Source organism: Grampus griseus (assembly GCF_964374135.1).
Source record: "Grampus griseus genome assembly, chromosome: 2".
Taxonomy (NCBI): domain Eukaryota; kingdom Metazoa; phylum Chordata; class Mammalia; order Artiodactyla; family Delphinidae; genus Grampus; species Grampus griseus.
The window spans coordinates 85,361,075-85,377,440 of record NC_139018.1 but is presented as its reverse complement, the minus strand read 5'-3'; the positions used below and the strand labels follow the sequence as shown (position 1 = coordinate 85,377,440).

At 46.6% G+C, this 16,366-nt stretch overlaps 1 protein-coding gene across 1 annotated transcript in view; it reads left to right on the top strand.

The window, feature by feature from the left end:
• Nucleotides 1–16,366, top strand: part of EHD4 (EH domain containing 4) — an 89,652-nt gene that overhangs the window by 52,922 nt on the left and 20,364 nt on the right. The window lies entirely within an intron of this gene.

Here is a 16,366-nt window from a genome sequence, read left to right as displayed (position 1 = left end):
GAAAAGGTTTGCTCCTTACTCTTTTGAGTGCTAATAATATAGCTGACACTTGCACGGTGCATTGTTAAGTGTTTTCCATATATTATTAACTCATATGCTCCTTACAAAAGCTGTATGAGGTAGGAACTGCTCTCCCATTCTACAGGAGAGAAGACTGAGACACAAAGAATTTAAGTCCACAGTCCTATAACTAGCGTGGTAGCCAGTCTCCAAAGATGCCTCTTGCTCCCACCTCTGCCAACCATGAACCACGCCTTCCAGTATTCATGCCCTTGAATCTGGGATGGCCTCTGGCTCACTTTTTGATCAGTAGAAATCAGCAGAAGTGATGCTGTATGACTTCCCACGTCTAAGTCATAAGAAGCCCTGAAGGTTCCACCTGGAGCTCTTGGCATGTTTATTCTCGGGAAGCCAACCACTATTTTAAAAGTCCAGCTGCCCTGAAACCACCATACTGTGAGGGAAGCCTAAGCTAGAGGCTCAGGCAGCCTCTGACTGGCCCAGCTGAAATAGGAGCAAAGCTGTGGAGGACCAGCTCAGTTGAGCCTTAAGATGATTCCAGCCCCAACTGCCACCTGACTTTCACCTCATGGCAGACCCCAATCGAGACCCGCCCAGCTGAGCCCAGTCAACCCTTAGACGGGATGTTAACCACAAGAGGCAATGACATAAACACCCCTGCCCGTCTGTCTGTCTGTCTGTCTGTCTCTCTCTCTCTCTCTCTCACTCTCACACACACACACACACACACACACTGAGAAGACAGCACTGGGGAAAGGTACCACATGGGGCACATTTCCACATAACTGACACTTCTCCCCTATACACACCAAACCTCCTGGTTTTTTTTCCTTTAGTGGTTTTTGGTAGTAGTCTTTGGGAAAGATAGTACATGCTGCCCTGCATTCTCATTCCAAGTGTAGTGGGGGACTTCCCTGGTGGCGCAGTGGTTAAGAATCCGCCTGCCAGTGCAGGGGACACGAGTTCAAGCCCTGGTCCAGGAAGATCCCACATGCCGCAGAGCAACTAAGCCCGTGCGCCACAACTACTGAGCCTGCGCTCTAGAGCCCGTGAGCCACAACTACTGAGCCCATGTGCTACTAAAGCCCGTACACCTAGAGCTTTTACCCTGCAACAAGAGAAGCCACCACAATGAGAAGCACACACACCGCAATGAAAGAGTAACCCCTGCTCGCCGCAACTAGAGAAAGCCCGTGTGCAGCAATGAAGACCCAACACAGCCAAATAAATAAATAAAATCTTTTTAAAAAAAAACAAAAAGGGTAGTGGGAAGAGGAAGAAGCTTCCTTACGTTGAATGTCCACCCTGCACTGTGCTCTGCTAGGTCCTCTTTGTCCATTGCTCATGCACATACCATGTGTCAGGTACCAGGCGCTTTAGTGTTAACAGCACCAAGATAGACCCTGTTGCTGCTTTCTGAAACATACGGGGGTGGAGGGGGGCGGTTGAGGTAGATGGATGAGCTAAAATGCAGAACAAATGAAGTTGACACAAAAACTTGAAGGAAACAATTGCAGAGTCCCACAGCAAGCGTAGTCCTTCTTTTTTTTTTTTTTTTTGATCTTAGTTCCCCGACCAGGGATCGACCCCGTGCACCCTCTGCAGTGGAAGCACTGTGTAGTCTTAACCACTGGACCGCCAGGGAAGTCCTGAGTGGTCCTACTTTAGATGGGTAGTGAGAGGGGATCTCTCCGAGGAGGTGGCATTTAAGCTCAGACCTACAGAATGGAGGGGCTGGCCTGGCAGAGAGTTGGGGGAAGGGCATTGCAGGCAAAGGCCAGAGGGAGCGGGCAGGTCTGGGAAGGCTGGAGGCTGGGGAGTGGCCGGGAGGTGGTGAGCAGTGAGGTCAGGAGGGGCTGCTGGTGGGAGCTGTTGGCCTTAGGGAAGCACGCAGATTTTATTCTGAGAGGAACAGAAGGATTATCTTTTTTGACCTTCTGTTGATTGCCCAGAATTATATCTGTGAACAGCCAGGTGTTCGTACTGGGCAGTCACAGGTCCAGCCCGGCTCTGCCACTCAGTTTCTGTGTGTTCGTTTGGTTGGTGGCTGGTTGGCCTTCTCTTCCCTTGATGCCAGGTTGTCGCTGTCGTTTCTTCTTCTGTCATACCTGTTCTCAGGTACCGTCTCCCCTCTGCTCCCCTTCTACCCTGTGAATGATGCACTGAAGCCCTAGAGCAGTGATTCTCGGGCTCCAGGGAACTTGTTAATATGCTATTTCCTGGCCTCAAGCACAATTTGGGGGATCTGGAGTGAGACGCAGAAAACGGCGTGTCCAGGGGTTCTGGTGCAGGAGGTCCCCACTTTTAGGAATCTGGGGTAGCGCTGAGCCTGCCCACTCCTGTGCTCTCTGCCACCTCCAAACCAGGTGAAAGAAGAGATGATCACAAACTTGGAAAATCTACCAAAATGGACTTGAGCTGTGTCCCACGTCCCTTTCACCAGTGTGAAAGGATAGGGCGGAGGATGTAAGTGGTCGGGGGTGGTCTTTTGGGTGGGGTGAGAGGCAGCGCAGCGCTGGGCCGGGATCTCTGACTAACCAACATCCTCCCAGGTGAGGGCTTTGACAGGGAGCAGAGGTAACTTTACCCCACAGTGGTCACCAGGTAATCAGGTGACTCTAGCCTCGTGAGCATCTGACAGGGGCTCCTGGCCTGACACTGCTGTCCTCTGCCTGTGCGTTCACTCCATATAAGAGCACCCCCAAACCATTCTAGACTTCTTTGGAAGTTAGAGTTTTTAGAACCTCTAGAGAAAAATAAGGAGATTTTTTTAAAGATTCTCATTTATATTTTCAAATGTTTAATAACTTCACTGCTATAATGGGGACATCCTTGTTATATAACCTCCATCCCTAATGTTATGTATGGCAAAAGCTCTCTGCCCTACCATCACTGTGCACCCATGGGGGCCCCCCCAGACTGGAGGGTAGGAGTGATCGATTGTAAATGCAGGGTTCTAGGTGGCAGAAGAGCAGTATCACATGAGAAACACTGGCCTGGGACACTTTTCCATTTCCCTGGCTCTTCCACTGACCAGCTGGGTGACCTGGGCAAGTTATTCCACCTTTGTGAGCCTTAGTTTCCTCCTCTGTAAAATCATGTCAATACCTGAGTGGTCCATAGGCATTAGCTCTGAAACATGCTCAGAGTGAGAGGACCCAGAGTGGACAGAGGGCAGGTTCAGGCGCCCGTGCTGGTGGGGAGGCATCTCCAGCTAGTGGACGTAGAAACATGCTGAAAAAATAGCGGCACTTTCAGGGCATCTTTGTTTTCCATCATTGTGGGCCCTGGAGGAGGCTGACCTGAGCTCAGATCTCAGCACCCCCTACCTTACTGTGGGACCCTCTGAGCCTCAGTTTACACTTTTATAAAGTGAGGAAACCCCCCACCCCAGTTCTTGGAAGATAAGGCGACATAACATGTACAGGCCATTTGGCATACAGTCGTATTGAAGAACTGTTGGTGATGGTAGTCTTGTTCACTTCCTGGAACTGGGGTGGTCCCCAAAAGACCCACCAGGATCGCAGGGTCAGCTCGGCCAAGTGCCCCAGAATTACCCCGGAGAGTAGATCTCACCCCCCACCACTTACATCCTCCGCCCTATCCTTTCACACTGGTGAAAGGGACGTGGGACACAGCTCAAGTCCATTTTGGTAGGTTTTCCAAGTTTGATGGCAGAGAGCACAATAGACTTGACAGTAGATCTGTAGAAAGGGTGCTGAGAGAATGCAGCTACGGAATGCCGTTGCGGGGAACCTGCTTCAGAGAATGACCCAGAGGAGGTGTCCTCTCGTGGCAAGGGCCCCGACTCTTGTCACGTTTCCAGTTCTTTTTGCCATAATCCTCTTTCTGGTGTCTGGGGGTATTTCTCACATGTGCCGTGACACTTTCCTCTAGAAACCTCCAAATTCATCAGGATTCTTGTCGTCTCTTTCTCAAAACCATCCCCTGTTCGAATCCAAATCACGCTGCAAAGCACAAGTCTGACCACTTACTCAGCGTTTCGCCTGTCTCAGGTACTCTTCGGAAGGACCACCGTTTTGTGTGGATGTGTGCACATGTTGAGATGAAAAGTTCAAGTGACAGAAAGTTAAATGGTGAAGAACATTTGTCCCATCCACATTCCCAGTTCCTCTCCTAGAGCAAAACCCAGCAGCAGCCTCTTGGGCTTCCTCTGAGTAAGAAGGTCCTCTGCTCACTGCTCTGCACCAAGATTTTTCCACTTAGTAAATCTTGGAGCGCAGCCAGGTCGGAACTTTAGCGCTGCCTCCTTCATATTCCATCATGTAGCTGTGCCAGAATTCATAGCTGGTGTCCTTTGGATGGATGACATTCAGGCGGTTTCTAATCTTTTTTTTTTTTTTTTTTTTTTTGCGGTATGTGGGCCTCTCACTGTTGTGGCCTCTCCCGTTGCGGAGCACAGGCTCCAGATGTGCAGGCTCCGGACGCACAGGCTCAGCGGCCATGGCTCGCGGGCCCAGCCGCTCCGCGGCATGTGGGATCTTCCCGGACCGGGGCACGAACCCGTGTCCCCTGCATCGGCAGGTGGACTCTCAACCACTGCGCTACCAGGGAAGCCCGGTTTCTAATCTTTTACTGTTACAGACAGTGCCACAGAATACAGACAGTTTTGCACACACAGTGCAAGTATATACAGTTTGCACAGTCGTGTAACTGTAAGATACACTCCTAGCAGTGGCATTGCTGGATCATAAGGAACTGTGGTCTTTTTACTGTGTTAACTGAGGCCAGAATGCCCTCTCTAGAAGATGTGCCCGTTTACATTCCCACCAACAATACAGAAGTGCCTGTTTCCACACATCCTCCCCAATTGAGGGCATTACCGATTTTGTTTTCATCTTCGCTTTATCTTTGCATTGTCTGATAGGTGAATGGCATCTCATTATAATTCTAATTTCACTTCTCACTGTTCTTGTGGTTGAACATCTTTTCATATTTACAGATCTTCTCAAAGCAGTTCCTTTCCGGAGATATTTGACCATTTTGAAATACTGTTGGTAACTACATGGACTTTCATTTAATTAAATGAGTCTTTTTTTAAAATAAAGACCCCAATGTGGGCTTACCTGGTCCCCCCTGACTTGATCTGTCTTCCTATCTGTGACATAAACTCAGAAGTAACTATCTCTGAGTAATGGTTTGGCTTTCAGAGTGGGTTAGCTGATAACTTAGTTGCTGGAGCTGGTGTTCATTGACTGGCTGTTGTCCAAATGCTCACAGAACACTCACTCCACGCTGGGAATGTTTAAAAGGAGGAACAGGGCAGGGCAGGGGGTTGGGGTCAGAGGTCACTTGCAAGTCATTTGTTGATCCAAAGTTGTCACCGTCTGGGTTTAACATTTCTCTGCGGAAAATTATGACTTGAAGAAACATTGTCTGTTTGCCCTTCTGAACCACAAAATGACAAGATGCATTGTCCAAGTTGAAGCCTTGTTTGTAAATATTTGGCCTCATCACACTTGGGTGGAGTCTATATACCGTTGACATTTTGCCTCAAGAAAATCCAGTACGAGTACAAACTGCCTTTGTCTGATTTATAGACGTATTGTATGAGACCTTCTTACCTGAGGTACACAAAGCCCACTTGAAAATGAGGAAGGGGCAATTTCCACGTGCGTGACACTTGATTCCTGGATTCTATTAATTATAGTATTAGAAGGTTGAATCTGATGACTTCCTCAGCATCCTTGAAAGTCTCAAATTCTGTGACTTTTCCTCTGGTAATTTCTTTCAGCATAGAGGAGTTTGGAATTAGATGGCAAGGAAATTAATCTTTCAGGGCAACTAACTGCTGCTATGGAAACATGCGAGGACCTTCAGATCAGCCCAAAATGCCATAGCACATGAGTCCAGTGGAATGAATATAATAAAATGAAATGTGTTCCTTGCTAATCTTATCCCCTAGAGTTAGTCACTGAATATTCCTGTAACCATCCAGATGGTTTTACATTCTTATGCTGGTAATGGAACTTGATGGTATCTACTAACAGGCACTAAATGGATTTTCCTGAGAATTTGACATTTTGTTTCAGAAAAGCTTGATATTCAGAACCACCATATATATCTTTAAGATTTGAAGGAATCCATATTGATCATCTGACCCATCTGATAGAAGTAGAAACTGAGGCCATGTAAAGTGAAATGGCTGAACCAGGCTCCAGGACATGTAGGTTTTTCCTAGTAGATTTTCACCAACTTCTCTCTTCAGCAAAGAGCCTCAAATGCCGTGTACTATTGCTGTCTTTTTCTAGGGCTCAGACCTGCTTCTTAACCTAATTTTTAACCTGAAATGGAAAATGAAATATGAAACCCAATTTTCCCTTTGGCTTGGTCACATGACCAGAAGCAGCCGCGTTCACCGTGCTAAAAGTTCAGGTAGAGCCTTTCTCAGTTCCCCATCTGTCCATGGTATGCTGTGATTTCGTGATGTGTGAGCTCTTCGGGGTCACATGGCACCATCTGCCCCATCGTTATCTTCACAACATCCCCCAGAGGAAGGAGAGACAGGCTGTGGGGCTAGCTTGTTTATTTTAGGAGGAAACAGGCACAGAAAAGTTAATTCACAAGGTCTTGGACTAAATTCCAAAGGGAGAGGAGTGGGAAGAGAAGCTAGAGGATAAACAACACCAAGCCCACCCCAGGACAGGCTCAGTCCTTGGTTTAATTTAAAATGTGGTGTGTTCAGTGGCCAGACCACCCTCAGTCCAGGCACGGGGAGGCAGGGAACTCTGTAACTGCGGGGATATTCTTGTAGCCAGTTACATTCTCCAAGCGGTGACCATCACCGTCTGAAGACTTTGAGAGGAACGTACATTGAACCTCCACAAAAAGAGGTGACTGCTGTGCAGATGTGGAGGCTGTGGTGTCCGTCCTCTCTGAGAGTCTTGTTGGGTCCGGGAAGGGGCTTAGTATCAGCTCACCCCCACGCCACCTACCCCACTGTGTGTCTGGTCAGCTGCGAGGAGGAGAAAGCCGGCTGGAGAAGAGAGGGGAGGTGGGGAGGGAGGCAGGAGCAGTGTCTGTACTCATTGCACACCTGTGTGTTCCCACTGTTCTTCGGGCACAGCTGAAGGGGGGCTGCCTCTGTCCACAGCGGGGTGTGTAGCAAAGACACCACCCGCAGGGTTTCTTGAGATGGCAGTAAGCTGGAAAGCACTAGAAATCCAGACCCTAGTTGTAAACACCAGTACAGAAGGAAGGGAATGCCACCTCAATAATACTGCTAGCCCAGTCCTATATGGGCCAATGATTTTTTCCATGTTTATTTTTTTATTACAAAAATAATATATGTTCATCATAAAACACTTTAAAACTACTTTTTAAAAGACCAAAAAGAAGAAAATAAAAATCACCTCTAATCCCACCATCGTGGTGTACACACAGTGCAGCGCAGTGGATAAAATTGCAGGCTCTGGGATCAGCGTCCCTGGGTTTGAATCCTGGCTCCCCTGGGAAACAGCTGTGTGGCCTTGGGTTAAGTTTATTTTTTTTTCTGAGGAATAAATCAAATTTATTGAGCACCTACTATGTTCAGTGGTAGATCCTGGGTGTAAGGTGGTAAATGGAATGAGGGGTGGTGTTTGCCCTCAGAATTTCTGTCGTATAATCAGCAAATAAATATATCATTATAGAGAATAAGTGTTATGGAAGAAACATCACTGATGCTGGAAGAATATGTCACAGGGAAGCTGACTTAGGGTACAATGTTCTGCGTTAGGCTTTTGGGTTCTAGACATGATGACAGTCTCATCTAGAGAACAGGCTGTGGCAGAGAACAGACCCTCTCAGGAGGTGGGGAGGTCCAGCTCCGCTCGGGTTGGGGAAGGCCTCCTGGGGGAAGTGCCCCAGAGGGATGGGTAACTGGAGATGGGAAAGAGGGAAGGCATCCCAGGCAGAAGGGAAAGTCAGAGGCAGGGAACTGCAGGATGCTTTGGAGGAGCAGCAAAGAGCCCAGTGTGGTTTCTGGGGTGGGGAGGGTAGTTTAGTATGAGAACTGTGAGAAAAGGCTGGGGAGGTAAGCTGGGGCTAGTCGCCAAGACTCTGTAGACATTTATTCTAGAAGTAATCAGGGACTCACAGTTGGGGAGATTATCTGAGTTCTGAGAAGGGGTGGGGATCATTTGAGGGCTGGATGGCAAAGGACGGAGCCCGGGGACAGGAAGGGCAGTTAAGGGCACTGCCAGCACTCTCAATGCTGTCTGGACAGTCTGTGCTGGACAACTGACTAGGTGCTGGAGGGACACAAAGATGGACATGACACCTCGGGGAACTCTGGGAGAGGGGCCGGTGTTACACGAACCAACACCGTAGGTGCTGGGGAAGGGATATGAATGCCCTGCTTGCAACGGAGCTGCTAGCTCTGGGAGGAGCAGGCCAGGGCCCCGCCAAAGAGGAGGAGAGGTCTGAGCAGAGTCCTGGGCTGTGGCCGGCTGGGCGAGTGGCCTTGCCCACCCCAAGAAGGGCACTAAGGGCAAGGGCAGAGAGAACCTGGCCTCGGTCTGAATGTCCTCCATTATCTTGCATCCTTTTATTGACACACATTTTGTTTAAAACTCACGTAATAGGAAACTTGGTTTTGGGAAGAAACTGAAGCATTTTTTTCTGTTGTTCTATTAAAAATAGCCTACCAAATTTGCTTCCTAAGGGTCCCCGCCCTGTGTTTACCTGAGCCAGGCGGCCACTGATGAAACCTCAGATGCCATTTCCTGGTGGGTCTTTTCAGCAGAGATGGTGACCACGGTCTCCACAGGGCTGTGACGGAAGCCCCTGATTGGGTGGAAAGGGCCCCTTCCTTCCTGCCTCCCCACCTTGTTCCCAGAACGTGGAGCCAGGAATGCCAAGCTGGGATCTTCCACAGGACAAAGTCTCTTCCCCAGCTCGCAAAGCTATATAGCTTTGGGGTCCTTTTGCAAAGATAGAAAGTGTAGTTTTAAACAACTGGACTGATTACATCTCTATTTTGTTCCAGACTGTTAAAAGTTCCATTGGAAAGTCTTATAGAATTGAAATGTCTATAATTGAATGATGAATTTTTAACATATATCGAGCATCATGGGGACAGTTCTATTATTGTGTCGACTCCAGGGACACTCTTACCTGCACACATACATACACTACACCCACGTGCAAGCTCACCTGCACGCGTGCACACACACACACACACACACACACACACACACGCCCAGATCTGTGTGCACCCCGGGCCTTGTTGCATTCTGCCCAGCTGGAACTGATTCTCATAAACTCCGAACATTCTCTTCCCTGATCTGTCAGCATGAAAGGCTCTTAAATCACCTTGGCCACGAGGCAAGGCACTGTGAAATTACACGACTCTCAAAGTTTCAGTGGACAAGCCAAATTTTACATTAACCTCTGTGGTGAAGACTATTTCGACTGTTGCTAAATCCAGCTCCATACATGGCCAGATTTGTGACATAGTTCCCTGATGAACAGATTTCAACTTCCTGATCTACTCAGCAGGTTTGTGGAGATGGATATCTTCAAACAAGTTTAGCAGCCTTGGATTTTTTCCTTTCTTTCCTTCTCCCTTTCTCCTTTTCTTTCTTCTTTCCAGCCTTCTGTCCATGCTTTCTTCCTTTCTTCTCTTTTCCTTTCTTTCTTATTTATTTATTTTTACTTTTTAAGTCAGTTTTATTGAAGTATAGTACATTATAATGCACTCACTTTAATTGTACCGCTTGTTGATTTTTGACACATTTGCAAATTTACTCATGTACTCGTGTTTCTCGTGTAACCACCACCATCTTCAGGAAATAGAAACTTTCTGTCACCCTGAGAAGTTCCTTCTTCATTTGTGCCACTTTGCAGTCAGTCCCAGCCCCATCCTCAGCCACAGGCAACTCCTCATCTGCTCTCTGTCGCTGTAGCTTAGCGTTGCCTGTCCTCGAATTTAATATAAATGGAATCGTACAGTATGTGCTCTTTAGTGCCTGGCTTCTCCCACTCGGCATGTTTCTGAGATCCACCGGTGTAGCTGCATGTGTCAGTAGCTCATTCCGTGTATCACTGAGTAGTCATCCACTGCACAGAGGCACCGCAGTTTATCCATTCACCTGCCAAAGAACATTTGGGTTATTTCCAGTTTGGGGATATTCTGGGTAAAGCTAGCAGCCTCATTTTTATGGCAGTATGTCCCTCAGCAACAGTTCCAAGCACATCCTAGGCACTTGATAATTATTAATTAATCCATTAAAGAAAATTTTGTATTTGAAATGTCTTGTTAAATTCCAAGATGTTTAGTGTATTTTCGATTTCCAGAGAGACATGTTCAAAGAGATTGTTTCAAGCAGGGAAGTTTAGGGGAATTCCCTGGTGGTCCAGTGGTTAGGACTGTGCGCTTTCACTTCCAAGGGCCTGGGTTCGATCCCTGGTCGGGGAACTAAGATCCTGTAAGCCGCGAGGTGCGGCCCAAAAAAAAAGGGGGATTTTGAACATTTTCCCACAGAAAACATTGAGTCAGTGTAGGAAGCAGGGTAGGAAGGCCCCCACCCGCCTCAGGCATTCCCGGCCCAGTTGAGAGACACGTGTGAACTAACGGGATACAGTTCTCTGGGGGGCTAGGGGCATGCTGCGGGAGCCCAGGAGGGCTGGAGGGCACAGTTGGGTTTCTAAGGCTGAGTCAGAGCTGTAGTGTTTCCACTCAGAAGTAGGCACCAGGTGGACAGTGCTGTCCAGACCAAAGACAGTCAGCTCAAAATGTAAGGACACTATGTAGGCCAAAAAGACAGCAGCCAAGGGCACGTTCGGTCTGAGGGCCGCTGGTTTTCCATGTTGTTTTAAGTGGTAGCTTCGTCACAGACCTACTTAGCATAGTGTGGCTGACTGTAGCGGTGACAGGGCTCTGACCGCCCTCTGTAACAGAAAACCTCTGGGGCACTTCATTGCTCTCTGCCCGTTGAGTACGAGAATGTTTGCCCCGAGCTGTCCCAGCCAGCACAGGTGTGCACAGGCCTTTCCTAAGCCAGAGGGGAATCCTGTGGTTGGAACCATCGCTCTGTTTCAGGAATAACCCAGGGTCTTTAAGACCAGCTGGTAGAACTCCCTCTGTCTCACAAGCAGGGAAAGAAAGGCCACTAGCTCCATTCGTAAAATATGAATGGTTTGTGCTCGGTAGGTATATTCTATTAGCTATTTTTTGAGCACCGATTCTCTCACTTGGCTCAAGCATCATTGCATTGTCACCTTTACCCTAATTAATTTTGTTTTCTCTATGACTGCAGACTGTACCTCACCCCAGCCAGGCATCCTTCAACAAATATTTATTGTGCCCCCGCCATGCATTGGTACGAGGATTTTTAAATCCTCGAGGAGGATTTAAAGGATTTTTAAATACGAGATACGAGGATTTTTAAAATAACCAGTAGATAACATCTTGGAGAGCTTTCTAGGTACCAAGATGATTCTAAATGCTTCACATACATTAACTCCACAGCCCCATGAAGTATATGGATACTATTATTAGCCCCATTTTACAGATGAGGAAATGAGGCACAGAGAGGTTAAGTAACATGCCCAAGGTCACAGAATTAGTAAGTGATGGAGATAGATTAGATCCCAGGCAGCCTGAGTCCAAAGCCCACAACGATAATCACTGTCTTGTGACGCCATGAGGAAGATGTGGTCCCTGCGGTTAAAGAATTTATGATCTAATGAGAGAGCCCTGTATATCCATTGGATTATAATCCACTGTGAAAAGTTGTTTAATAGGAGAATAAGCAAAGGACTCTGGGAGCTCAGAAGAGGGAGTAACTGAGTCCACCTTTGTGAGAGAGGGGGCAGAATTAATAACGAAAGTTTATATTTATTGAAAGTTTACTAAGTCTCAGCATTGTGCTGAGCATGTTAAAAGGATTTTCTTTTTTTTTTTTTTTTTGCGGTACATGGGCCTCTCACTGTTGTAGCCTCTCCCGTTGTGGAGCACAGGCTCCGGACGTGCAGGCTCAGCGGCCATGGCTCACGGGCCCAGCCGCTCCCGCTCTGCAGCATGTGGGATCTTCCCGGACCGGGGCACAAACCCATGTCCCCTGCATCGGCAGGTGGACTCTCAACCACTGCGCCACCAGGGAAGCCCTAAAAGCATTTTCTTATGCAGTCATTCAACAACCTGGTTTTACAGATGAGAAAATTGGAGCTTACAGAAGTTAAGTAACATGTCACTCAAGTTTCCCCCAGGTGTTTTGAAGAATGACGAGGATTTGGGCTAGATTTCTAGGTCCTAAGCCAGAGGAGAAGGGCTTGCCAGGGTCTAGGCCCAGCGTGAGCAAAGATGGCAGAGCTTTCCTGAATTTTAAAATCCATCTTCAAATAAGCAGATTTAAATTCTGTGTTTCCTCAGTTCTGTGCTGTACCATCTAACCACGTATTGGTAACTTTTTAGAATAAAAAGAAACTATTTTTAATGTGTTTTGTGTTACCGACCAGCAATAACACAGACACATCTTTGCCATCCCATATGCCTTGGTCTTCATTCTAAGGCAGTGATCCTCAAACTTTACTGGGCATTGCAATTGTCTGAAGAGCTTATAAAATGCCGGTCACCCTTCTCTACTTTGAAATGAAAGTGCCAGAGGACAAGAAAGCAAACTCTTAAGTTTACTGAAGAGCTGCATGCATAAATATTTCTAATATTATATTTGGAAGTTACTACATAATTCATTTCCCTTGTGCCTAAAATATAATCTTTTCTATTCAGAATGATGACCAGTCCTCAGGGGAAACCATAAATCATGGCAGGCTTCAGTTTCATTCACCATCCTATGCTTACTAAAGCCAGAATAATGTATAAATGTGTTGTAGAGGCTTTGTAAACAACTCTCATTTAGCCAAAAATAAAATTAAATCTGTATACGCTAAAAAGTAATAATAAAGTAAAATAAAATGCAAGTCACCAAGCCCAGCCCCAGGGATTCTGATTCCATCTTTCTAGGAAGAGGCTAGGAGTCTAAATTTTAACAAATCCCATACTTGATTCTGATGCAAGACCAGGCTTTGAGAAGCAGTGGTCTCTAGGTCCTTTTGAATAATTTTCCTTCAGCAGGCAAACTAAATAACATATCATTAAACTAGATCCTTTCTTTAAAATCACCTGGAACAGGTCTTCCCTGGGGCCACAGTGGATAAGAATCTGCCTGCCAAAGCAGGGGACACAGGTTCATTCCCTGGTCCGGGAAGATCCCACATGCCACGGAGCAGCTAAGCCCATGTGCCACAGCTACTGAGCCTGCGCTCTAGAGCCCGCGAGCCACAACTACTGAAGCCCGCGCACCTAGAGCCCGTGCTCCGCAACAACAGAAGCCACCGCAATGAGAAGCCCGCGCACTGCAACGAAGAGTAGCCCCCGCTCACCGCAACTAGAGAAAGCCCGCGCACAGCAACGAAGACCCAACACAGCCAAAAATAAATAAATAAATAAATAATTTTTAAAAAATCAGCTGGAACTTTTTGGTAGACAGATATTTGGTGCCTTTCTTATATCATGAAGGTATAAGAATTGAGAAGACCTATTCAGCCTTAAAATGGAAGGAAATGCTGATACATGCTATAACATGGATGAACCTTGAGGACATTATGTTAAGTGAAATCAACCAGTCACAAAAAGACAAGTACTGTATGATTCCACTTATATGATGTATTTAGGGCAGTCAAATTCATAAAGGCATAAAATAGAATAGTGGTTGCCAGGGGCTGGGGGAGGAGGGGATGGACACATTGTTTGGCGGGTACAGTTTCAGTTTGGGAAGACGAAAAGCGTTCTGGAGGTGGATGATGGTGATAGTTCCACAACAATATGAATGCACTTAATGCCACTAAACTGTACACTTAAAAATGATAAAATAATAACAATAACAGCAACTGTATGTGGGGAAAAAATTGAGCAGACCAACCTCTCCTGGCTTTGATAATTCTTTGCTTTCTTCTGAGACACTTGGTGATTTTTTTCGCCTTTGATTGTGTTGCCTGATATGTAACAAGCAATCCTTTTACACCTGCTTGATGACAGACAAAACGGTTCTACTTCCCTATACTACTTAATCTTATTAAGCTTTCAACATTACTTTAAAACAGAAGAATACGGACATGCAGCCATTCCTCCCGAGATGAGTACTGGCTTCACTTATAGTAAACTTACATCTGGCCGTTCCGTTTCCAGTAACTTTTTATTTCACTGAAGCCTTAGAATGAAGTCTTTTTAAAAATAACTATTAGGAACCCAAATTTAAGTTAAAGTTTAAACACATGAGGTACTATTGAGGCCAACTGCTGAACCCAGGTGGCCCTTGGAGGAGGAGAGACGTGTCTGCATGGCTAGATTTGCACGGTGCACGCACATGGGGGAGGTGACAGCTATTGGAGTGGCAAGTTTCTTTTGGCACTGATTGTAAGAGCATCTAGAATTTAGAAATATTCAAATGTGGTGATAGATTATTTACCAGTCATGGTCCTTGGTAGCAAACCAAAGAAGCTGATTCTGACTAACTTAAGCAGAAAAGGAATTTTTCAGAAAATCAGGCTGTTCGCAGAATTGATGGGAAAGTTGGAGAGCTGGGCTCAAAAACTAGGTTAGGAAGCTACCATCACTGTCTAAACTCAGCCACCTCTGCCAGAAATAAATTCTCATGTTCCCTGTGTCTTTGCATCATTCCCTCAAGATTCAACACCATCCTCTGGTAGGAGATGATTGTCTGATTCTAGATCACCTACCTGTACCCCAACCTGCTAACGAGTGGGGCAAAAGTCTGTCTGCCATGCCTTCAGCGTCTGTGGCCCCCGAGGGACCCTCCCGCAACCCCCACCGGACAGGAAGGGCGTTCAGCGAAATACAACTCGTGTCCTCTCCAGTGTGCACTCTGGACACAGCCTTTTCTTTCATCTGTTTGTGAACCTTCAGTTACCAAGTGAGAGAGGATTTGGGTCAGAGAGATAAGTCGATCATCCCTATTGGAAAAGTAAACCCACAAGCAGGGCCCTCAGTGGGTGGTTCCGAAATGCCCTCCTGGTGCCCAGGGAACAGCACCATCTTTCATCTGCTGAGGATCTGCTACCTGGGATCTGGGCTCTCTGGCACACAAGTCAGCTTCGAATGACAAAACCTGTGTTACCTTAGGAGGAGGTTTGTTCTAGCCTCAGAGGGACAGAACTCGAGTGGAATCTTGACTCTGTATATCCACATACTACTCTGTGACCCGTTCAATAGGTCTTTGATTTTCCTCTGATCTAAACTGGCTACTGACAGCAATGAAAATAAACTCTGGCCCACATTCCGGGAACTACCTTTGTCCTCCTTGTCCCCAGTGGAGTCAGGGAGTGATGCAGAGAGAAAGAGAAGTGAAAAGCCTGAGCTGGCAGCATACGCACATGTGTGATGACATAAAGCCCTGCGTCTGGGGGCTGTGGTTTCCTCTGGAGAAGAGGTTGAGGCTAGGGCTTAGGGAGGGGTGCACAGAGGGCTTCAGCATTTCTGAATGTTTTCTTTATTTAAATGTGTCTGAATCCAGTTTGCTTGTCCACCTACTCCCCTTACACCTGTTCTTCAATTCATGGAAACTTTAGTCCGCGGACCCCCTTTATTTCTGCCTAATAGCTCATTCTCCTTTAGACACTTTGTCATCTACCTTAGATGCCTCACTCCCTCCATCCCCAGAGTCAACCAGAATCCCAGAACTGGTGTAGCTTATTTTTTTCTGTGCTGTAGTATATATCCATAGGCTGTTGAGTGGTGCTTTGTTTTTTTCATTGTAAGTGAATGTTCTCAAACTGTACATGTCCTTTTGAAGCTGATTTTTTACTCACCAATTTGTGAGAGATTTGCCTGTGCTGACAAGTGAGGATCTAGTTCATTCGCACTGCTATGTGGTATTTTGTTGTATAAATAAACTAGACTTCAATTTTCTTAAGGATGTGAAGCAAACAAGACCAAGTGTCAAAATTTCTTAAAGGTACAAGGTGGGTATGTCAGCATTCATCACATTATTCTCTAGACTGTTATAGGTGTTTGGAAGTTTTCAGAATCTAAAAAAGAGGCAAGAGCACTTAAGTAGGGTCAGGAAGAATCCCATCTGGGTTCTGATTGGGCTGCACTGAGGCTCTGATTCCGGAGCTAATCAGACTGAGAATAAAAATAAACCTGTGGAACTGGCCCCTCTTGTTTGCTTCTCGTGGGACTTGCCTCCCTGGAGAAATGCCTGAAAATCTTGACCACAAGCGCAGAGGAGTGTTGATTTAGCCGCATGATTTGGAGTGTATTGGTACGTGGCCAAAGTGAACCAAACAGAATTGTCATGGGCCTACTCGTTTTTAGAAAGAA